This window comes from Oryctolagus cuniculus, chromosome 14, assembly GCF_964237555.1.
Source record: "Oryctolagus cuniculus chromosome 14, mOryCun1.1, whole genome shotgun sequence".
NCBI classification, from domain to species: Eukaryota; Metazoa; Chordata; class Mammalia; order Lagomorpha; family Leporidae; genus Oryctolagus; species Oryctolagus cuniculus.
Window position 1 is genome coordinate 67,381,859 of NC_091445.1, and position 24,593 is coordinate 67,406,451.

Consider the following 24,593-nt stretch of genomic DNA (forward strand, 5'->3'; position numbering starts at 1 on the left):
GCCTGCAACGCCTGCATACCGGGTTCTAGTCCCAGTCAGGGCACCGGATTCTGTCCCAGTTGCCCCTCTTCCAGGCCAGCTCTCTGCTGTGGCCAGGGAGTGCAGTGGAGGATGGCCCAAGTGCTTGGGCCCTGCATCCGCATGGGAGACCAGGAGAAGCACTTGGCTCCTGGCTTTGGATCAGCACAGTACGCCGGCCGCAGTGCACCATTGGAGCGTGAACCAATGGTAAAGGAAGACCTTTCTCTGTCTCTCTCTCTCTCACTGTCGACTCTGTCAAAAAAAAAAAAAAAAGAGTCAGATAAATCTGCTGACTAGACTCTTCCTCATATCCTTTTTTTTTTTTTTTTTTTTTTTTTTTTTTTTTTTTTTTTGGACAGGCAGAGTGGACAGTGAGAGAGAGAGAGACAAAGAGAAAGGTCTTCCTTTGCCATTGGTTCACCCTCCAATGGCCACCGTGGCCAGCACGCTGCGGCCAGAGCATTAGGATAGGATTAGCCTATTGAACCGCGGCGCCGGCCCCTCATATCCTTCTATACAAAGTCCTGCCATAGGTTCTATCAATCAGAAACTATCCTATTGACGTGTCAAAGTCCAGATTCTCTTTTCTGATCCCATAAAACTTTACCTAGACCCCCAATTTGGAAGACTTCATCTTAATGCTGGTTGACCATAAATATAAAACACTCTTTTTTCGAAAAGATTAGGGGCAAGCCTGGCACTGTGGCATAGTGGATAAAGTCACTGCCTGCAGTGTCAGTGTTAGGTAGGAAGTCAGATATGAGCTTATGTGTGTGTGTGACAAAGGCCTAAGGAGACATTTGGGTCCAGCATATGCATCTCAAAGTTTCAGGGGCAGCCCAGTATTTGCAACCTTCCCTGCTCCTTCTACCGGATAACCTGCCGGGTGGGGGTACCCGCCCCTTCTGCCTGATAATCTTCCAGGAGCAGCCCAGTATCTGCACTTCAAATGCACCCTGCTCCTTCTACTTGAAACAATCCTTCCTCTAAGGCTCCTTTAAGGAGCTGGCCTGCCCAGGTGTAATCTCTCCATTCAACCATGTAACCCCCAGTCCGAGTGACTGGGCACTCTCTCTAAGGTTCTGTCTGGAGAGGTGCCCATCTGTTCTCATGGATGTCCCTTCCCTAATAAACCTTGCTATTTTACCTTCCACTACTCTGTTTCATGCCTGAATTCTTTCCTGCGCGAAGACAAGAACCCTGCCATTCAACGGTAACACCAGCATCCCATATGGGCTCCAGTTAGAGTCCCGGCTGCTCCACTTCCAATTCAGCTTTCTGCTATGGCCTGGGAAAGCAGTAGAAGATGGCCTGAGTCCTTGGGCCCCTGTACCCACATGGGAGACCTGGAAGAAGCTTCTGGCTCCTGGCTTCGGATTGATACAGCTCAGGACATTGTGGCCAACTGGTGAGTGAACCAGCAGATGGAAGACCTCTCCCCTCTCTCCCTCGCTCACCCTCTCCCTCCCTCCCTCTCTGTGCCTCTCTGTAGCTCCGCGTTTCAAATAAATAAATAAATCTTTAAAAAAAGACTAGGGGCATAGACTGGATTTGTGTACACTGAACAAGGAACCTATCTTATTTAGTACCACTATCCTAAAATTCATTTAATAAAAAATGAAATTACTGGGGCCATAAAAAATGCCTTAGTGAGTGATCCTGCAGTATTTCTTTCTCCACACTTTAAATGTATGGCTTCTGACAAGATACTACACTATCTCCTGCCACTGAGATTATGAAAGCACTAGGTTGTTTGTCTCAACTGAATTGAGGACAGGTCCATGAATATGAACCTTTATCTTACTGGGAGTCACACCCTGCAGAGTTCCAGATAGGATGGCAGCTTTTACAGAACAATTACTTAAAATAGTTGACATTCAGAATGCCTTCCAATGAAGTCCAAGAACTTCATTTAACTTACATTGCTTGGCATCCGAGAGACTATTTATAATGAATTATGCTCAGTTCAGAGGCATAACAAGATGCATTTGCTCCAACAGGACTGTGCTCGAATTTCTGACGTTGAGCCCTAATAACGGTATTTATATAGCAATGTACGTGTTGTGTCCCTCCATCAGTGAGCAGGAACTGGTTTTTGCTAATTCTTCTCTTCTTAGTACATTTAAGAGTACCTAGAACCTAGAAGTTGCTTTATAAATACTGATTAAATAAATAGAAGATGAGTTCCAACTATGCTATTTTAATATTCCCTAGATCATTGCCATTATGTTTTTCATGCTTACTTTACCAACACAATAGAGGTTGGCAAATGATCTTCAAGGTTAGAGCCACCACACGGCTCATGTTTTGTGGAGCATGAATTCCAATATGCAGAATTATGCCTTCCCCAATCTTAAAAAGATGATGAAATATGGGTTTGGGAGCTTTATTTCCAGAACCAGCCTGCCTGGGTTCAAATCTTGACTTTGCTACTTGCCAGGTTATAACTTCGGGTAACTCACTTAGAACCTCTGTGTATTTCTACAGTAGAGACAATTATTGTGCCTATTTTGGTAGACTTTCCAAAAGAAATTAATGTATACAAAATGCTAATTGTTGCTATCATAAGTTCTATAGTGTTCATCATTAATATTTTTTACATAGCAATAATTTCATAGTTCTAATCCAAAAGCACTAAACTAGGTAACCAGCTTTCTGAATGACTAAAGGAAACTTAACTGATGGTTATAATCCCAACTGCAAGAATGTGGCTCTTATTTGCCCTATTTTGGACATGTAGCATTTCCTGCACTTTTTTATACCCTACTTTCTAGAAAACCAACAATTTATGTTGCATTTACACTAATTTAATTAATGCAAAGACTCCCTATACAGTCACTAGGATGACTCCTTGTTTCAGAAACAGTATTCCTGGGTATACTGTGATTAGATAAGTTGACACTAAACAGTAAATTTTAGACATTCTTCAGCTACTGGTAGAATTAAAAATACAGATAAAGAAAATATATCCCTTGGGGTCAGTGCTATAGGGCAGCAGATTAATCCGCCTGTTGCACCAGCATCCCATATGGGTGCCAGTTCTAATCATGGCTGCTCCTCTTCTGATCCAGATCTCTGTTATGGCCTGGGGAAGCAGCAGAAGATGGCCCAAACACTTTGGCCCCTGCACCCATGTGGAAGACCTGGAGGAAGCTCCTGGCTCCTGGCTTTGGATCCACTTAGCTCCTGCAGTTGCAGCCATTTGGGGAGTAAACCAGTGAATGGAGGACCTTGCTCTCTGTCTCTTCCTCTGTAACTCTACCTATCAAATTAATAAAAATCTTAAAAAAAAGAAAAGGAAATACATCCCTCCAAGAATGTGCTTGATCCAGATAATTACATAGATTGGCTATGGAAATAGAAATGGAATATTATCATTGTAACTTCCACGGTAGTGCCTTTGGGCCTGCTCAGTTAAAGTCAAAGAAAATATTAAACTAATTTTTATTCTCAAAATATCTACATACTTATTCTTAAAAGTAAAATTCTGCAAATACCTACACTTTGCATCTATATGAATTCTTACATCCACTTTTTGCCTAACAGATTGCTTAATTTTTTTTTACTTTTTTTTATTTGACTTTGCATCTATATGAATTCTTACATCCACTTTTTGCCTAACAGATTGCTTAATTTTTTTTTTTTTACTTTTTTTTTTATTTGACAGGTAGAGTTATAGACAGTGAGAGAGAGAGAGACAGAGAGAAAGGTCTTCCTTCCATTGGTTCACTCCCTAAATGGCCGCTACAGCCGGTGTGCTGCGCCAATCCAAAACCAGGAGTCAGGTGCTTCTTCCTGGTCTCCCATGCGGGTGCAGGGGCCCAAACACTTGGGCCATCCTCCACTGCCCTCCTGGGCCACAGCAGAGAACTGGACTGGAAGAGGAGCAACCAGGACTAGAACCCAGCACCCATATCAGATGCCAGCGCCTGCAGGCAGTGGATTAACCAAGTGAGCCACGGCGCCGGCCCAAATTGCTTAATTTTTCAAAAGACATTTTTAAAGAGGATAAATAAAAAAGATGAAAACACCCTTGGTTGGAAGTTCATATGATGGAATATTAAGTACATCAGGAAGGAGATAGTGCAACTTGGTGTCTTTTGCATTCTATATGCCAAACAGGTAATGTTCCCCAAGATGTCAGTTACAGGATCAATAAGCCTCATGTTGTTTTATGTTGTGTTTCAGTATTATAAATACATAGGACTCTCAGCTGATTGGTCAGTCAATAATCAGATTAAGAGAATTCAATCTACAAAACATCTTACTTCTCTGAAGGCCAATCTTCTCCCAACCTCAACAGAGCTTCCTACCCAGGAAAGGAAGACATTTTCGTTTTTTTTTTTTTTTTTTTACAGACAGACTGGACAGTGAGAGAGAGAGAGAGAGACAGAGAGACAGAGAGAAAGGTCTTCCTTTGCCTTGGTTCACCCTCCAATGGCCGCCGCGGCCGCTGCACAGCGCTGATCCGAAGGCAGGAGCCAGGTGCTTCTCCTGGTCTCCCATGGGGTGCAGGGCCCAAGGACTTGGGCCATCCTCCACTGCACTCCCAGGCTACAGCAGAGACTGGCCTGGAAGAGGGGCAATTGGGACAGAATCCGGTGTGCCAGCGCCGCTAGGCGGAGGATTAGCCTGTTGAGCTGTGGCGCCGGCCGGAAGACATTTTCCTAACGTTGGGTATAGAGTTGTCTTTGGCCATTATCAAGGTGACAGGCTGTTACTTCAATTTAACAAACAGCTGCTCTGCTGGGCTGAATATTTGAACAATGTGATTTTATTTAGAAATACAGTATTTGTGTATATCATCAAGACAAAATTGCATCCAGTATGACCTATGTTAAAAGAAGAGGGAAATTTGGATATAGAGATATGGATACACAGAGAGAAAGCTTTATGATGGCAGTGACAGAGGTCAGAATGAGGCAAGAAATGCCAAGGATTTCTGATAGTCACTAGAAACTAGCAGGAAGACATGTAGCAGATTATATCTGAGCTACCAGGAAAAAACCAACCCTGCTATCACCTTGAACTCTAGACTCCTGAATTTTGAGAGAATATATTTCTGTTGTCTAAAGCCTCCAGTTTGTGGTTTGTGGTAATTTGTTATGGTAGTAATAGGAAAATAATATAGTTGCTTAGTAACCTACTTTCCAATCCCACAATTGGCTAAGAAAGAAAATGAAAAGGGGTAGGAAAGTGCATTTTGAAACAGACTTTTATGTTTAAAATCATTTAACAGATGTCCCAGTAAAACACAAATGGAATTTTCCTTCATGGCTCTTGAGACTTGCCAAGAATCTATTTGCAAATTGATAAGAATGAGAACTTTTGTCTGGTTGATAGAACAATCAAATGAAAGATGTGGGGCCTGGAGGGGCAAAAAAGTAGGTAATGGAAGGGAATGGCATGGAAATTTTCACCATCTCCTGGCCTGTTGGAGGGGTTTTACACATAACCCAAATCAGCTGCTCATGAGCAATTTTATGAAACAATAGTGTTTCATAGGTCGATTAATAAAGTGGAGATCCAGGTGGAAGAAAATTTCTTCCATATTTTGTGAAACAGACTTTGCTCAATAGTTGTTGTGAGGACAACTGAATTAGCATATGTGAGTGGTTAGAACAGGCCTGACATACAGAAAATCTAAGTGTTTTCTATAACTATAAAAAGGGAAACTATAAATAGACCTATTTTCAAGTACATTAAGGACTCCCCGGGAGAAATCCCAAAAACTGAGAAGGATTTTTAATCATATACCCATAAGCACAGTCTATAAGCCAAAGGAATTTGCGCTACTAATTTATAGTCATTGATTTAATGCATGTTTGTTGAGTACCTTCTAAATCTGTAAGGTCAGTGAAGGAGACCATGTCTAATTACTGGTACCCCAGTGACAGAACAGACAATAAGTGATGGCTGAGTATCTGGATGTACCATGTACAGCACTGAATGCCAAGAATACAGGGGGAGTGGGACATCATTGATATTTAGGCTAGTAGAGCCAAGAGTTGAGGTACAAAGATGAACTTGATCACAGAGAACATTTTTAATAAAATTTTATTTTCTCCCATCATGGTCAAAATAAACAATTTTACTATAAATAACTGGAAAATGAATTGCTGTAGAATTATTTCTTCCACACTCTCAGATAAGTCAAATAAGAATGAAATTAGGAAAAGCAGCAGAAAGTCAATCATTCGAAGCAAATACACCAAAATGAATGCATTTCCCTTCAATACCCTGGAAGTATTGATTTAATCATTAAAGTCAATTTTACTAACTATAGGAAAGGCATGTCACACTTAACAACTTTCTTTGAGTATAGAAATGCAAAACAGCATGCTTGCCTAGTAACAATAGTTCTTTAAGGAGTCAACAGGAATACTTCTTCCTCTATGTTATAGCAGAAATAGGATCATGTTATAGCAGAAATAGGATCATTTTCTAAGTAGCATGATTAAAAATATTATTTGATAAATCTAGTAACTTCTTCTAACTCTTAAACAGATTAGAAAAAATGTCAGTTACTGTACTATTCCTTGGGCTATTTGGTAACCTCTTTTGCTCACCCCAGCCCTGTAAATAGTTAACATTGTAAGTTTCTTGTGATGTAAATGCATTATTAGATACATATGACAGTTTATGGGAACAGAATTCTTTGAAGAAGAGTTATCAAGTCCCACTAGACTCTTAATAATAAATAGAAGGGAATTTAGTCTCTCGATCCCCATGACAACTAATGATAAATTTCCTTCCATACTTACTCTAAAATAGGGCTGAGTTATGGGGTCTATGGGGAGACATTCCCAGTGCTAAACCTTAGCTTAAAGAAGGGAAGTACATTGTCCTAGTGGAGGTTGTGATTCAAACCAATTTCCCTTTACATTTTATAAAGGAGATATGATCTTAATAATAAGATATATTATGATACTGCAGCGATGCAGTTGCTCACCTTAGTACTGTTTAGTTCAGAAAAAAAAAAAAAAAAACATTTGCCAAATATCCAGCAAAGTTAGTTAACTAAAGTGCTTGTATATTAGTTCTTGCTTCTTATTTTTCTCCTCTAACTTTCAAGGTATGGTAAGCATTTTAAACTTTTTATCCCATCTGTACCTGAGAAGTGAAGGAATGGTGAAGTGAGCACACATATGACTGATGGTGGATGATTACTGTGGGGGAGACTGTTAGGTAGTGGGACAAGTGAATAATGTCAGGAGGGTTGGAGTTGAGTATGAAGTCTAGTGGGAACACAAAGGAGGAGATAGCCATAAACATTTGAATTAGATTGTTATTTTAACTAAGTTGTTTCATGGAGGAATGAGACTGTCAAGATTTATCATCTATTACACATATTTAATTAGTAAACACAAAACAAGTATTTCCTCTTTTGTTGGTTCCCCTTTAATTCTCCTGACACCTCTCTTTAAGTAGACTTTTATTAAATTATCCTCAATTACCCTGTCTGAATGTGCCATCTGTTTCCTATCAGGACTCAGGAACATTTGTCCTTTCTTTCTTGTGTTCAAATTTATCTCAGGAAGTTGGAGAACCTTCACTACATAGTCATGCGTCACTTAGCAACAGAGACAGGTTCTCAGAATTGTGTCACTAGGCAATTACATCATTGTATAAACATCATACAGTATGCTTACACCATGTCTATTACACCACTAGGTGACATAATCTGATGGGGCCACCATCACACACATGGCCTTTCACTGACTGAAACATTATGTGGCTCAGGCCTGTATTTATGTATTACATATTTTCTACCTATCATATATAACATATCTCCCAGTTTAATGAACGGATACTGGCCAACTTTCAACATTGATAGGAAGAAAAAAGTGGAGGAAAGAAAATATTTGATCTTTAAATTCTTATTAAGCACCAATTCTCCATAGGGAATCATGGAATGACCACAGCTTATTTCCACATTTTACACAAAAGTGAACCACAAGTTGCCTTTTTGCTTACTTGCCTTTTTGCTCCCCATTAATGAATCACTTTTTTTTTCTTTTTCTTTTTTTAATTTATTTAGTGAGCATAAATTTCCAAAGTACAGCTTCTGGACCACAATAGCCTCCTCCCCCCCCCCCCCCCGTGTCTTCCCTCCCATCCACAACGCTCCCCTCTCCCACTCCCTCTCCCCTTCCCCTTCACATCAGAATTAATTTTCAATTATCTTTATATACAGAAGATCAATTTAGCATATGTTAAGTAAAGATTACCACATTTTGCTCCCACACAGAAACATAAAGTGCAAAATACTATTTGAGTACTAGTTATAGCATTAATTAAACACCTAAGAGTAATTGTGTATTAATTACAGAGCTCAACCAATAGTTTTAAGTAGAATATAAAATGCATCTTTTGCATTGTTGTGGCTTCCCCCCCGACCTCCCTCCCTCCCGTGGCCCTCCCCTCACCCACTTCCTCTCCCCTCCCCCCCCTTCATCACGTTTCATTTTCGGTTACCTTCATATACCGAAGATCAATTTAGTATATACTAAGCAGGGATTTCAACAGGTTGCACTCACACAACCGAACCAGGTATAGGGTATTGTTCGACTAGTAGTGTTGTATTTGAGTTTCATAGATAAACATATTAAGGACAGAGATCCTGCGAGGGGAGCATGAACCCAGTGACTCCCGTTGTTGATTTAACAATTGGCACTCTTATTTATGACGTCAGCAATCACCCGAGACTCTTGCTATGAGCTGTCTAGGCTATGGAAGCCCCTTGAGTTCACCAACTCTGAATTTGTTTAGTCAAGGCCATATCACAGTGGAGGTTCCTTCCTCCCTTCAGAGAAAGGCGCCTCTCTCCTTGATGGCCTGATCCTTCTGCTGGAGTGTTGTTCACCAGGATCCTTCATTTAGATTGTTTTTTGCCACCATGTCATGCCTTTCCATGCCTGAGAGACTCTCATGGACCTTTTAGTCAGATCCGAATGTCCCAAGGGTTGATTCTGAGACAGGAGTGCTGTTTTGGGCATTTGCCATTCTATGAGTCTGCTGTGTGACCTGCTTCCCCCGCAGGATCATTCTCAACCCTTTTGATTCTATCTTTCATTATTTGCTTACACTGGTCTTATTTGTGTAATCTCTTCGACACTTACCCTGTCTTTTGGATCAGTTGTGTATTTATATTTGTCTCTTTACCAAGTGTGCTGGCATTGGTACCTGCCTCCTTGGTAAGATTGAGTTGAAATCCCCTGGCACATTTCCAGATCCACCATTGGAGGTAGGTCTGAGTGAGTATGTGCCGTCCTATATATCTCCTCCCTCTCTTATTCCCACTCCCATGTTCCACAAAGATCAACTTCCTATTAATTTTAAACGCTTAAGAATGGTTGTGCATTGATTACAGAGTTCAACCAGTGGTCTTGTGTAGAGCATACCAAGCAACAACAACAACAACAAAAATACTAAAGGAACAAAATAGTAAGTTTTTCCTCAACAGTCTAGACAAGGGCTGCTCATGTCATTGTCTCTCATAGTGTCCATTTCACTTCAATGGGTATCATTTTAGGTGCTCGTTTAGTTGCCATCGATCAGGGAGAACATGTGATATTTATCCCTTTTGGACTGGCTTATTTCACTCAGCATGATGTTTTCCAGCTTCCTCCATTTTGTTGTGAATGCCCGGATTTTGTTGTTTTTTACTGCTGTATAGTGTCAATAAAGTACCTTGGAATAAATTTAACCAAGGAGGTCAAAGACCTCTATGATTAAAATTACAAAACACTAAAGAAAGAAATAGAAGACGACACAAAAAAATGGAAAAACCTACCATGCTCATGGATTGGAAGAATCAATATCATCAAAATGTCCATTCTCCCAAAAGCAATTTACAAATTCAATGCAATACCAATCAAAATACCAAAGTCATTCTTCAAAGACCTAGAAAAAACGATGCTGAAATTCATATGGAGAAACAGGAGACCCAGAATAGCTAAAGCAATCCTTTACAATAAAAACAAGGCCGGAGGCATCACAATTCCAGACTTCAAAGCATACTTCAGGGCAGTTATAATCAAAACAGCCTGGTACTGGTACAAAAACAGATGGATAGACCAATGGAACAGAATAGAAACACCGGAGATCAATCCAAACATCTATAACCAACTCATATTTGACAAAGGACCTAAAACCAACCCCTGGAACAAGGACAGCCTCTTCAACAAATGGTGCTGGGAAAACTGGATGTCCACATGTTGCAGTTTGAAGCAAGACCCCTACCTTACACCTTATACAAAAATCCACTCAACATGGATCAAAGAACTAGAGTTGCGCCACGACACCATGAAACTAATTGAGAGCATAGGGGAAACCCTCCAAGATATCGGAATAAGCAAAGAATTCCTGGAGAAGACCCCACAGGCATGGGTAATCAAAGATAAAATAAACAAATGGGATTACCTAAAATTGAAGAGTTTCTTAACAGCAAAGGAAACAGTCAGGAAAGCGAAGAGGCAACCAACAGAATGGGAGACGTTATTTGCAAACTACACAACAGATAAAGGATTAACAACTAGAATCTACACAATGATCAAAAAACACCACAGAATCAAAACAAACAACCCAATAAAAAAATGGGCCAAGGACCTTAACAGGCATTTTTCAAAAGAGGAAATCCAAATGGCCAGCAGGTACATGAAAAAATGCTCAGGATCCCTAGCCATCAGGGAAATGCAGATCAAAACCACAATGAGATACCACCTCACTCCGGTTAGATTGGCTTACATACAGAAATCAACCAACAACAGATGCTGGCGAGGATGTGGAGAAAAGGGGACACTAATCCACTGTTGGTGGGAATGCAAGCTGGTAAAGCCACTATGGAAGACAGTCTGGAGAGTCCTCAGAAACCTGAACATAGCACTACCACAGGACCCAGCCATCCCACTCCTTGGAATATACCCAAATGGAATTAAAGGGGTGAAAAAAGCCATTTGCACCTCAATATTTGTTGCAGCTCAATTCACAATAGCTAAGACATGGAATCAACCTAAATGTCCATCAACGGATGATTGGATAAAGAAACTATGGGATATGTACTCTATGAATCACTTTTACTCTCATGTCACCTCCTTGGCTGAGCCCCATGCATACAGCAAGGCCTACCACATTATGGCAGGAAAGAAGAGCACGAGACAAGTCGGTGATGCCTATGGCCCTAAGATGAAGGAAAGCATCATAGAAAATGGAGAAGTGCAGAAGCCATGCCAATCCAAATCTCACGTATTCTGGAAACTTCCAGTCACTGCTTCTCACCTTCACTGATTCACATGAGCACAAATACGGAGAGGAGAAAAGAAGAAAGCCTTCTCCTGCACTGGGGAATTTGGGAAGGAAAGTGATGAACTCCTAAGCATCCAGGTGCTGTGTTCTACATTTTATTCTGGTTGAAGAATAAATTTGCTTTTTAAAATTATCATCTTCTATAAACATTGAGATTATTGTTTGTCCAGAGTTAGACTGATTGCTTTATATATATGACTTCATTAATAACCACAATGACCCCCATTATGCAATAGGACCTCTATCCTCTTTATAAGATATCTAAAGCACAGTGTTACAGTTTACTAAATGAAGTTAAAATATTCAGAGAATCATTCACCTTGATTAGTTCCAAATTTATCCTCCTAACCAGTATGCAGTACTACTAGTAGCTTATGGGATCTATGGATTTCCTCAGAGTAAGGAGTTGTGTGTTGCTAACCCAGACCAACATGCGGAAATGGGTGATGACATTGTCCACAAAAGAAATAGAGATCTCCTTTGGGAAATTTGAAGCAGAGATTCTTAGAGAGGAAGAAGGACCTCAAAATCAAGCAATACCCAAAAACCATGAGAGAACTCCTGTAAAGGGTTTAATATATTTGTGTTGATTTTCCTTGTATTATGGAAAAAGCACTATTTGACATAGAGCCTTAACTGTACCTGGCTGCCATTGGTTTATTTTATTCACTTTCAGTCTTTCAATAAAGGTTAATATACCATACAGAATTCCTTGGAAATCATGGGATATAGACCCTCTTCTGTATAGTAGCCCCCTTTTATCCTTGTTGAATACATCCTGAGAATTAAGACTGATGCCTAAAATGGCAGATAGGAAAAAAACACATATAAGGTTCATCATTATGAGATACCTATTATAAAGTTTAATGTAGACACAGGGAAATTAACAAATCTAACATGAAAATGGAACAATTATAACTATAGGCTATAATAAAAGTATGAATGTGGTCTTTTTCTCACATATAATAACTTACTGTACTCTCAAATTTTTAGTTAGAAGAAGTACATTATGACTTCTCTGGCATATCTAAATTGCCAGCATCACTATTTTTGCACTTTGCAGCATTTTTAAGTAATGTATTACTCCTGAGATTGATTTGATAACCTATCTGGTTACTAGGTGACTAATGGGAGGGTAATGTATATAGCATGGATGCACTGAACAAAGGGATGATTCACATCCAAGGAGGGACAGAGTGGAATGGTATAAGATTTTTATCATGCTACTTAGAATAGTGTGCATGGGCTGGTGTTGTGACATAGTAGATAAAGCTGCCACCTACAATGCTCCCATCTCAAATTGGTGACAGTTTGTGTCCCAGTTGCTCCACTACTAATCCAGCTGCCAGCTAGTGTCCTAGGAAAAGCAGTGAAAGATGGTCCAAGTGTTTGGGCCCCTGCCACCCATGTGGGAGACCTGGATGAAGCTCCTGGATCCTGGCTTCAGCCTGGCCCAGCCCTGGCCATTGCTGCCAACTGAGGAGCGAATCAGTGAATAGAACATCTTTCTATCTCTCCCTCTCTCTGTAACCCTTTCAAAATAAATAAACAAATCCTTTTAATAACTGTGTGCAATTTAAGGTTTATGAATTATTTCCTGAAAATTTGGATCGTTGTTGACCGCAGGTAATTGAAACTACAGGAAGATAAACCTCAGATAGGGAGTATTTATTTCATCAGTGAGAATCCCAAAGAGATAGCTACAACCCTTTATGGATGGAGGCTTTTAGTCCAAGATCTATAGGGCAGGACTAGCTGCAGAGTTTGGGGAACTGTGATGAAGAGGAAGAATATTTGATAGGAAGAGTGATTCTGGGGGGTACCAGACAACCCACACTTCCTCAATATATGGAATATGAGGTGAGGAGATTTGACACTTAGCAAATAACATATACGTTGATACTTTGTTAGCAAGCATGAATATTTATAGTTAATAACCATGGCCAATTCAGAATACAATAATGATGCTGCCTTGACAACTGAACTTGTTATACTTAGTCCTGTCCTCATTCTAAGCTTTCCATGAGAGGTAGGAACCCAGGAAATTCTAGTGATAAGTAGTGGTTTACATTTATAAACTAAAATTAAGACTATTTAATTACTCTTTTAGTAGTTAATTTGCTTAAACATTCACAAAAATTCATTCCTATGGAACTGTGTTACTTTTTTTGTCAGATTCTTAAGATTTAGATTTATGTGAACATTTCTGAATCAATCAGCTATCTTGGTGGCATGATTAGATTTTGATAATTGCTATTCTAACTTGAGAATCTTGAGAATCAATTACTATGACCGACATAGTCTAAAACATGAAAAAGAATCAAATTATGGGAGGTCAGATAAGAAGATGAAAATGTGGAAGTATTGACATATGTGGATGTCATGGATGCTGAGAAATATACATGTTGCATTACATGGCAGGAGAAATAAGCAATCTTTTTTTTTAACTTTTATTTAATGAATATAAATTTCCAAAGTACAGAATATGGATTACAATGGCTTCCCCCCCATAACGTCCCTCCCACCCGCGACCCTCCCCTTTCCCACTCCCTCTCCCCTTCCATTCACGTCAAGATTCATTTTCGATTCTCTTTATATACAGAAGATCAGTTTAGCATACATTAAGTAAAGATTTCAACAGTTTTCTCCCACACAGAAACATAAAGTGAAAAATACTGTTTGAGTACTAGTTATAGCATTAAATCTCAATGTACAGCACACTAAGGACAAAGATCCTACATGAGGAGTAAGTGCACAGTGACTCCTGTTGTTGACTTAACAAATTGACACTCTTGTTTATGGCATCAGTAATCACCCTAGGCTCTTGTCATGAGCTGCCAAGGCTATGGAAGCCCCCTGAGTTCACTGACTCTGATCATATTTAGACAAGACCATGGTCAAAGTAGAAGTTCTCTCCTCCCTTCAGAGAAAGGTACCTCCTTCTTTGATGACCCATTCTTTCCACTGGGATCTCACTCGTGGAGATCTTTCATTTAGTTTTTTTTTTTTCCTCCAGTATCTTGGCTTTCCATGCCTGAAATACTCTCATGGGCATTTCAGCTGGATCCGCATGCCTTAAGGGCTGATTCCAAGGCCAGAGTGCTGTTAGGACATTTGCCATTCTATGGGTCTGCTGTGTATCTCACTTCCCATGTTGGATCATTCTCTCCCTTTTTTATTCTATCAGCTAGTATTTGCAGACACTATTCTTGTTTATGTGATCCCTTTGGTTCTTAGTCCTATCATTACAATCAATTGTGAACAGAAATTGATCACTGGGACTAGTGAGATGGCATTGGTACATGCCACCTCAATGGGATTGAATTAGAATCCCCTGGTATGTTTCTAACTCTACCGTTTGAGGCAAGTCAGCTTGAGCATGTCCCGAATTGCACATCTCTTCCCTCTCTTATTCCCACTCTTATATTTAACAGTGATCACTTTTCAGTTAAGTTTCAGCACTTAAGAAGAATTGTGTATTGATTACAGTATTCAACCAAAAGTATTAAGTAGAACAAACAAAAAAATACTAAGAGGGATAACATATTAAGTTGTTCATCCTCCAATAGCTAAAGCAATCTTGTACAATAAAAACAAAGCTGGAGGCATCACAATACCAGATTTCAGGACATACTACAGGGCAATTGTAATCAAAACAGCATGGTACTGGTACAGAAACAGATGGATAGACCAATGGAACAGAATTGAAACACCAGAAATCAACCCAAACATCTACAGCCAACTCATATTTGATCAAGGATCCAAAACCAATCCCTGGAGTAAGGACAGTCTATTCAATAAATGGTGCTGGGAAAATTGGATTTCCACGTGCAGAATCATGAAGCAAGACCCCTACCTTTCACCTTACACAAAAATCCACTCAACAGGGATTAAAGACTTAAATCTACGACCTGACACCATCAAATTATTAGAGAGCATTGGAGAAACCCTGCAAGATATAGGTACCGGCAATGACTTCTTGGAAAACACCCCAGAAGCACAGGCAGTCAAAGCCAAAATTAACATTTGGGATTGCATCAAATTGAGAAGTTTCTGTACTGCAAAAGAAACAGTCAGGAAAGTGAAGAGACAACCGACAGAATGGGAAAATATATTTGCAAACTATGCAACTGATAAAGGGCTGATAACCAGAATCTACAAAGAGATCAAGAAACTCCACAACAGCAAAACAAACAACCCACTTAAGAGATGGGTCAAGGACCTCAATAGACATTTTTCAAAAGAGGAAATCCAAATGGCCAACAGACACATGAAAAAATGTTCAAGATCACTAGCAATCAGGGAAATGCAAATCAAAACCACAATGAGGTTCCACCTCACCCCAGTTAGAATGGCTCACATTCAGAAATCTACCAACAATAGATGCTGGTGAGGATGTGGGGAAAAAGGGACACTAACCCACTGTTGGTGGGAATGCAAACTGGTTAAGCCACTATGGAAGTCAGTCTGGAGAATCCTCAGAAACCTGAATATAACCCTACCATTCAACCCAGCCATCCCACTCCTTGGAATTTACCCAAAGGAAATTAAATTGGCAAACAAAAAGCAGTCTGCACCTTAATGTTTATTGCAGCTCAATTCACAATAGCTAAGACCTGGAACCAACCCAATTGCCCATCAACAGTAGACTGGATAAAGAAATTATGGGACATGTACTCTATTGAATACTATATAGCAGTCAAAAACAACGAAACCCAGTCATTTGCAACAAGATGGAGGAATTTGGAAAACATCATGCTGAGTGAATTAAGCCAGTCCCAAAGGGACAAATATCATATGTTCTCCCTGATTGGCAAAAGCTAACTGAGCACCAAAGGGGAAACTTGTTGAAGTGAAATGGACACTGTGAGAAACAGTGACTTGATCAGCTCTTGTCCTGACGGTTGATGTACAATGTAATACTTTATCCATTTTAGTATTTTTTTTTTGTTCTAGTACCATTGGTTGAACTCTGTAATTAACACACTATTGTTCTTAGGTGTTTAAATTTTAACTGAAAAGTGATCCCTGTTAGGAATTTGGAAAACATTATGTTGAGTGAAATAAGCCAATCCCAAAGGGACAAATACCACTTGTTCTCCTTGATAGGTGACAACTAACTGAGCACCAAAAAGGAAACCTGTTAAAGTGAAATGAACACTATGAGAAACGGTGACTTGAAATAAGCAATCTTTAGGAAATATAAATCATGATACCAAGAATTATTTTATTATTAATATTACCATATATCATGTAGAATTAGCTGGTTAAAATACAAAGAGGAGCAATAAAAAGGTAGGTACAGGGCAGGCATTTAGCTTAGTGGCTAAGATGCCAGCACCGCATTGAAGACTGCCTGAATTTTAGTCCTGACTCTGACTCTTGACTCCAGTTTTGGTTTCTACCAATGCAGACTCTGGAAGGCAGTGATATTGGCTTAAGTAATTGGGTTCCTGCAACCCAACAGGGAGACCTGAAATGTGATCCCAGCTCCTCCAGCTCCAGCCTAGAATCAGACATTGTAGGCATCTAGGGAACAAACCAATGGATGGAAGCTCTAGCTCTACCTCTCAAAATTGAAAGAACAAAATAGAAAAGAGTACCTTATTCAAACTAGTTGAATACATTAGAAATGAAGATGGAATATTACTAGGAGATAATCACTTGCTTCTGCAGCTCTTCCCCAGTGTGGAAAGAAGGAATAATTGGACCATCCATGAAATTTTTTGATCAAGACACACTAAAGACCCTCCTCTATATCCAGTAAGTGATAATAAAGGTGCTAGGGAAAGCCTTAAATCTGAAGACATGTGGAGGTGGTAGAGAACCTCTACTTGTAGGAGAAAGACATGCCCTTGGGTAAAGCAGAGCTGGAACTGCTGGCTAATACTCAATGGAACTTCCACTTGCTCTAAAACCAGGGAAATCTTAGATAATTGGGTGTGATATATCTATAGCTATACATAGTCTATAGGTAAATGTTTTTTAAATGAGGATCTTCCTCTCCATTGGTGATCCTCTGGTTTTGGCTGTACCAAATCATGAATATTCTTGCTGTGTTGTACCCAGTTGGTTTATATTAATACTGCAACTTGAACTGGGAGGGTGGATGGGAGAACTAACTGGGTGGGGGAGGGAGCGGGACGATAAGTCTTTTGAAGACATCAGCTCACTGTGCTGAGAGGGACCAAATTCAAGGAAACATCTGATCTATAAATTCAACTGCTGCATTTTTTTATAAATACATGTAAACGTCTTGTTGTAATATTTGATCTTGGAAATAAAAACAAAAACTTTTCAGTAAAAAAAAGAAGAAATCACTTAAAAGATTCTATTATTAAAATAGTATGGTTATTGCATTAAAAATCACTCCTCAAATTCAAAATTAGAAACAAAAATAACTAGTATCACCATCATATATACATTCATATAAACCTCTATGAAATGTTTGATGAAAAAACATCACAGAAAGTAGTTACATAAAACAGAATGAGAGGACAGAAGGAACTTTGTTGTCATAGTTAAGGAACTGTTACTCAGTTGAAGAAAATATATATTAATATACAGATTAAGTTGGTAGATCATAAGATAGTAGAGGTAATATATAACAGTAATTAAAACAGTCATAGAATAGAAATGTAGCGATAATAGCTTTCATTTACTAACTGTGCCAAGCACTATGCTAAGAACTCTACATGTTTAGCTCTTTCTTGTTGTTGTTTAGCTATCTTAATGCTGCCAATCTATGAGCTAGATACTGTTGTTTCACTTACAGATAGGAAACTGAGTATCAGTGATGGTAGGTAATTTACTTATTAATGATCAGGGACTTCAAATCCTAAATATTTACAAGTTTCATGCAGCATAGCACCTTAAATTCTTACTAGACTGCTGACTGTCTCACAATTATTCACTGAGGAAATCATCAGGAAGCCTCTTTGTCCAGTAGAAAAGAAGTCATTTTTGAAGTGATAGGGAAAACAGCCTCTGAGGGCAACCTGGGCGTATCTGAACTGCTATTGCTCTCAGTGCCCTGCCTTCTCCTCTACACCTGCTTTTCTGAATCAGCGCATCTTACACCTTATGTTGAGTTGGAGAGAGAACATCTCCACTTCAGTCACAGAGAAGCTTGGGGAGTGAGCATGCGCCTTACTTGCCTTTCAGATTAATCTGTCTATTCACGAATTCTCAGGGCATACCTGTTGCCCTTGTGATCATAATTAACATCTTAATAACCTAGCTTGGTTTAATACCTACCTGATTTTAATAGCTTACAGAAACCTTGCTCCAATATATTTCCAAAGCCTTCAACATTCTTTGTACTATTGTCAGATACACTATGTATTTAAACACAATAAAGCCATCGATATAAATTTGTGAAAAAAGGCCATCCAGGTTTTTCAGCATGACACAGAAAGAACCACCCAAACACAAGGAGGAGGTCATAATATAAAATATATATGTCGAAATATAATGAATGTCCAGCAGCTGTGGGGAAGGAGGAAGCTACTCTCAGAGGAATTCTCCATGGAGAGAAGAAATAAAAAATTTTAAGAAAGAAAAAGGAAAAAAGAGAAAAAGGTCTGTTAGGCATTAACTCATTTTCTTATTGCTCTCACTGACATTTTTTAAGTTTATACAGGTTGCTCATGCATGTGAAGACTGTGTAGGAACAAAATGTTATTTGCTTATACCAAGTTTCGGCACTTGTGTTGCTTCTAAGACCCTAGTTAAAAGAACTGGCTCTCTGCAATCAGGAAGCAATGCCTGAATGTGCCTTTGAGATCCAAGGCTTTTCAAAAGGGGTCAGAGTGGGAACCCTGTAACTCAGACTAAAGGGGAAGCATAGATACTGGGTTTGTTTGCTTTTCGAAGAATTGGGATCTGGGTGAAACTCTGCAAGGAAGCTTATTCTTGCAATAGCAAACCAGAGACACAGGCCAATGCCCCCCCCCCCCCCCTTTTCAGGTCAAGCCAACTCAAAACTGTGACTTTCTGATGGTTTTGCTGAAAATGAATCACAAATTTAGGACTGAAATCTGTTTTCAACTTTCCTATTATAGTCATTAACATGTCTAAAAGTCATTAATTAGACTGAGTTTACACTTGTTTTGAGAAAGAGTTAAATACATATCCCATGAAAATTTGAAATATTCTGCAAAATGGTCTGAAACAGAGATCAGTTTTGTTCCTGCCCTAGTATTAATGTATTAGTCTTAATTTCCATACATTTACCATGTTGTTAAACAATGTTATAGAGCAGTACCAGTTGAAAGAAAAGGCATATGATAAAATGCTCTAACACTATGAAAAGCTTTTTTGATAGAAATGATTCTATTCAGACCTTTTTTATACTACTGAAATCCCCGGGAGTTTTGTTTTCCTTGGTTTTCAGATAATAGAGTTTAATGCAACTGTGGATCACTGTACACAGAAAAATATTTTGACTGTGTCACCTCCACCCCAGAGCAGAATTCTCATACTCTATTTTTTATTTCCTTTATAACAATGCCATGCATTTACAATTTACTTGATTCACTCCATACAATTTTATGTATGTCACATAGTCTCTTGGGAGAAAGACCTTCACTGACAGAATTCTATGTCACATTTCTTGCTGAGATGTTTTTCCTAGTCCCTTTAACACTAGTCTTATTTTGTGAGTCTGTCAACACTATTAAAACATTTTTAGGGTCATTACACTAGCTATTTACTTGATGAATATAAAAGCAAACATTAAATTATATATTGGTGTTTCATATTCAAAAATAATATGTTTTCTTAAAACATGACAGTTTACTTTGAGTAACACACTGATTTCCTGTATCTTTCCTATCTATGAGGCTCCAGTTTAGTTGGCTGGTGGGATAACAGGCTGACATGTGTTGGTGAGTTAGAGCTCACTGGTGACGTATTTTCTTCTAGTCATTAAAAAGGGCCAACTTTTCAGCAGCACTACAAAAAACAAATGAAAGTAATTAGATAAATTCTAAATCTTCACTATAAAACAGCCATTTTGATGCAAGAGGACAAGTCATATAACAGAAGAGTACAATACAGGTAATGGCCACTCATGTAATTTGGTGATTCAGAATTTGATTATCTGTGATTAAGAAATTTGCATTACAAGTGAATATGGATGACTTTTTTTTTTTTTTTGACAGGCAGAGTGGACAGTGAGAGAGAGAGAGACAGAGAGAAAGGTCTTCCTTTGCCGTTGGTTCACCCTCCAATGGCCGCCGCGGCCGGCGCGCTGCGGCCGGCGCACCACGCTGATCCGATGGCAGGAGCCAGGTGCTTTTCCTGGTCTCCCACGGGGTGCAGGGCCCAAGCACTTGGGCCATCCTCCACTGCACTCCCTAGCCACAGCAGAGAGCTGGCCTGCAAGAGGGGCAACCGGGACAGAATCCGGCACCCCGACCAGGACTAGAACCCGGTGTGCCGGCGCCGCAAGGCGGAGGATTAGCCTAGTGAGCCGCGGCGCCGGCCCATGGATGACTTTCAAGAAAGGTAAATCCTCTGTTCCTTCCCCTATATCTCAGGACATTTTGGGCAATGAAATAGAGTACGCTATTTTTATTTGGAAAGTCTGATCTTAAGCTAAGAATCACAAGGAAGTGAAACTTTTTTAGAAGTAAGCCAAACCAAAACCAAATAAAGAAAATAAAACCACACACATAGAATATAAAAATTTCAACACTGCTGAGACACACAGTGGAAACTTTGAGAGAAAGATCCACTGGCTACACTCCTTATAGCATCAATGTTTTTGCCAGCAACTTACCAATTAATATGTATAGATTTCTCCTTGTATTTTTTTCACTCTATTCTACCCCCTTTATAGATACTTAATACATATGGTCTTCCCATTTCAAACTAAAAAGAACTACATGAATCTCTTGGTCATTATCAATATCAAGTTATACCAGTATGATCCAGGGGAGAGAGTGTCAAAATAAGTAAGATACCAGTATAAGTCACAATATCTCCTACACAACATCTGGACTAATACAGCTACTTTCTTGCATCAAAACTTTAGTATAAACAAGAGGATGTTTTACTTTTGTCTTTCTACAACTGCTGAAATTTGTCTCAGTTTTATTTTTAATGCATAGAGCTTTAGAGAATTTCTCCTCCGATATGCTTTGTAAATGATCTCCACCCAGAATGTTTCTCCTGGAACGACTTTTCTTCTTCTAATTTCTCATTCTTTGAAACAAACCAAAGATTGATTTTGGTTCCAAAATTATGGTATAAACTTTTTATATATATTGAGCATGCCATTTTGACTTTATTATACTTCTTAAATAGGAAAATCATAATGGAAAATAGGCTTAAAGATTTTCAAAGTAAAATAGTATCGTCCTATTATTTCATAAAGTTCTATATCCAAAATCGAAAAGTGATTAACAAGAATTTTTAATTCTATGTCTTTTATATAAATGGATAATGAAAACACTTTTGAATTCTCTTAAAATACAGCATCAAGTTTTTATCCACTTTTGACTAAAGATTGATCTCTTTGGTAGATTATCAGCAAGTTTCCAGAAAGTCTTTACCACTTCACCACTTCTGGGGCACTGAGTGAATGTGGAGAAGTTTGGCAATATGAAAAGAGAATTCTGTTACCAAATCTGATGACCTTCCTTTTATTCCTGGCTCTGTCTTTAATTATGTCATCATGATCAAGTAGAATCTTCTCTTTTTCTTCAGCTATATTACATAAAGAATTTGACTACGTGATTGCTAGGATACATAAATTTTTAAAATGTTTTCCTTATTTCATCCCTTCAGTGATGTTTTAGAAATATTTTCAGTGCATACTCACACTCATTAGTTTATGAAGAAACTATAATAAAATATTGATATAGCTTGAAGATGACTTGACTCCTGAATTCATACTGGACTTTAAACTCTGAGTCACAAGTTAATGGTATGAAAAGGGTGGAAAACTTAACCCAAGGTGAGAAGGTAGGCCTAGCGGGAGGCTCTTTGATCATTGGAAGGTGTGTCCCTGAAAGCAGTCCTGTGAGAAGTTCTCAGAATATTTTGTTAACACTTCCTAAACTGTGATTTATTCAACAAAATTTAAGATTTTAGTTCTTTTTTCCCCAAAGATCATCTGTCATACACCAAAGATTAGTATATGATTTTTAAAAATCAAGGATTTCACTGTGCATTGAAATTCAGAAATAATTGCAATGAAGCAGAAGTAAAATTGTATATGTAATGCATACACCATGAGGGCATTTAAATAGGAGCACAAATGACCTCAGAGTGAGGAAATATGGTGATGGGTAAAGGGCATTTGCTACACCTAATAAGTGCCTAGTAGAAGTCTGATTCTACGTCTTTCTATAATTCCTGTCTCTTTATATGTTAGTGTAGTTTCGCTTTTAATTGCATCATTAGTCTTCACAATAGACATGAATGGGTTATATGTCATTTTTACTATATTGGGGCATCCTGAATTTATCTAGACAGTTACTCTGACAAGTGAGCTTTCTCTCTTCTGCTCTTTTAGTTTTCACACATTAGCATCTCTTCAAGTTTGAATAACACTTGAACATTTTTCACAGCACAGATTTACTGGTGTTAAATTCTTAGCTTTTGTTTGTGAATATCTTTATCTTTCATATTGAATGAATGGCTGTAATTTGCAAAATATTTTTGGCTGGCAGGTTCTTCCTTCTCACTGTAAAAGCCTCATCCTACTCCTTCCAACCCTGTATGGTTTCCTATGAGAAGTCAAGGTAGGTCTAATGGAATGTTATTTATCTTGAATGATTTAGATTCCTCTTGTTAAATTTCTGCTACTTTATTATAGTATATCTTGGGGTAGACTTGATTCCAAAGTTTCTATAAGTTTTCTTCATCCTTTCTGATTTTTAATTTATTTTTGCCTCCAGCTATGTACTTTCAAGTAGCCGATCTTTGAGCTCCCTGGTTCTTCTGTTTGATCTCTTCTGCTATCGGTGCCTCCGTGTATTTTTGTAGTTTCACTTAAAGTATTTTTCCTTAGTGTTAAGATATCCAAGTTTTTCTATTGTTTAAGTTTTGTTCAAAATTCTGTCCTCCAGGTCACAGATACTTTCTTCCACTTGGTCTATTCTGCTGTTAAAGCGCTCTTTTTATTTCACTGATTAAAGATTATTGTTTCCAAAATTTCTATTTGGTTCTTGATGAATTCTACCTCCTTAGTCATATTTTAATTCATGTCACTCATTGGTTTCCTCATCTTTTTAATCTTTCTGTATTCTCCTGTATCTCACCCAGTTTCCTTACAATCTTTACTTTGAATTCTGTATCTGTCATTTCATAGATTTCCTTCAGTTCAGGATCTTAGCTTATTGCTTTGGCTTGGTTTTAGGTGAGCCAAAGTGTGCAGGCTCTAATTTCTTTTGATTTAATCAATGTCAGCTGTGTCTATAAGCAACACAATAGTCTAATTTGCTGCATATAATAGGGATAGAAGTGTGGCTTTGAGATGAATAAGGATTTTCCCGAGTATGAGTCTTTGGACCACAGCAAGTTTGGTGTGAGTCTCCTTGGCAAATGTGATAGCCAAGTTCTTGTTCTTGGTACTGAGGGAGATAAAGGTGGCTGCCCCATTGTCCTACTGGTAAGCCTAAGTGCTGCTGGGACTTGTGGCTCCATTGCTGAGGCTCTAGGACTGTGTGATATGGATAGACCCTTCCTCAGGTCTTGCTGGGAGACTCCAACTGATTCTGTGGCTTATAATGCCAACAGCCCTAGTCCTAGGACTAGAGGATATGTGCTGAACCATTTTCAAGTCATCCAGAGTGACTACAAGTTATACAGATTTTACTCTGGAGGTTATGAGTCCGGAGAGGTGGAATGCAGGTAGGTTCTTCCCTATGTCCACCAGGTAGATTCCAGGGTTATTGAGAAATTTAGAACTAGTTGTTATAGTCCTAGTGTTGCAGGGTATGGTAGGATCTTCCAGGATAGGAGCTGATTTTTTATTCTGCTGCTGCTTGTGTTAGTTCCTAGAAGCACATGGGAATCCCACTTATGTGTAATGTGTGAAAGTAGCTCTGGGGTTAATGATCCCAAACTCCCACAGGTGCAGGATATCTGTCCTTTGCCCCTCACATTGCCAGACTCAGACTGTGATGCTGGTGAGAGCAGAACAGAGGCACTCTGAACAGCTTTCACAGCTTTTCACTGTCTCATATGGTGTCTTGCTCTTGTTGGGGAAGGGAGGAAAGCAATATAGCTTCCCTGCTCCTAGTCTGGCAATT

At 38.9% G+C, this 24,593-nt stretch overlaps 1 long non-coding RNA gene across 6 annotated transcripts in view; it reads right to left on the reverse strand.

The window, feature by feature from the left end:
- The window catches only part of LOC100339238 (uncharacterized), a 254,751-nt gene that overhangs the window by 100,774 nt on the left and 129,384 nt on the right, over nucleotides 1–24,593 (reverse strand). The window contains exon 4 of one of the 6 annotated variants that reach the window (XR_007922470.2): nucleotides 19,307–20,283. The exons of the other annotated variants lie outside the window; for them this stretch is intronic. This is a non-coding gene — a long non-coding RNA (uncharacterized lncRNA). Of the gene's footprint in view, nucleotides 1–19,306; nucleotides 20,284–24,593 lie in introns of those variants that run through there. 6 annotated transcript variants of the gene reach the window in all.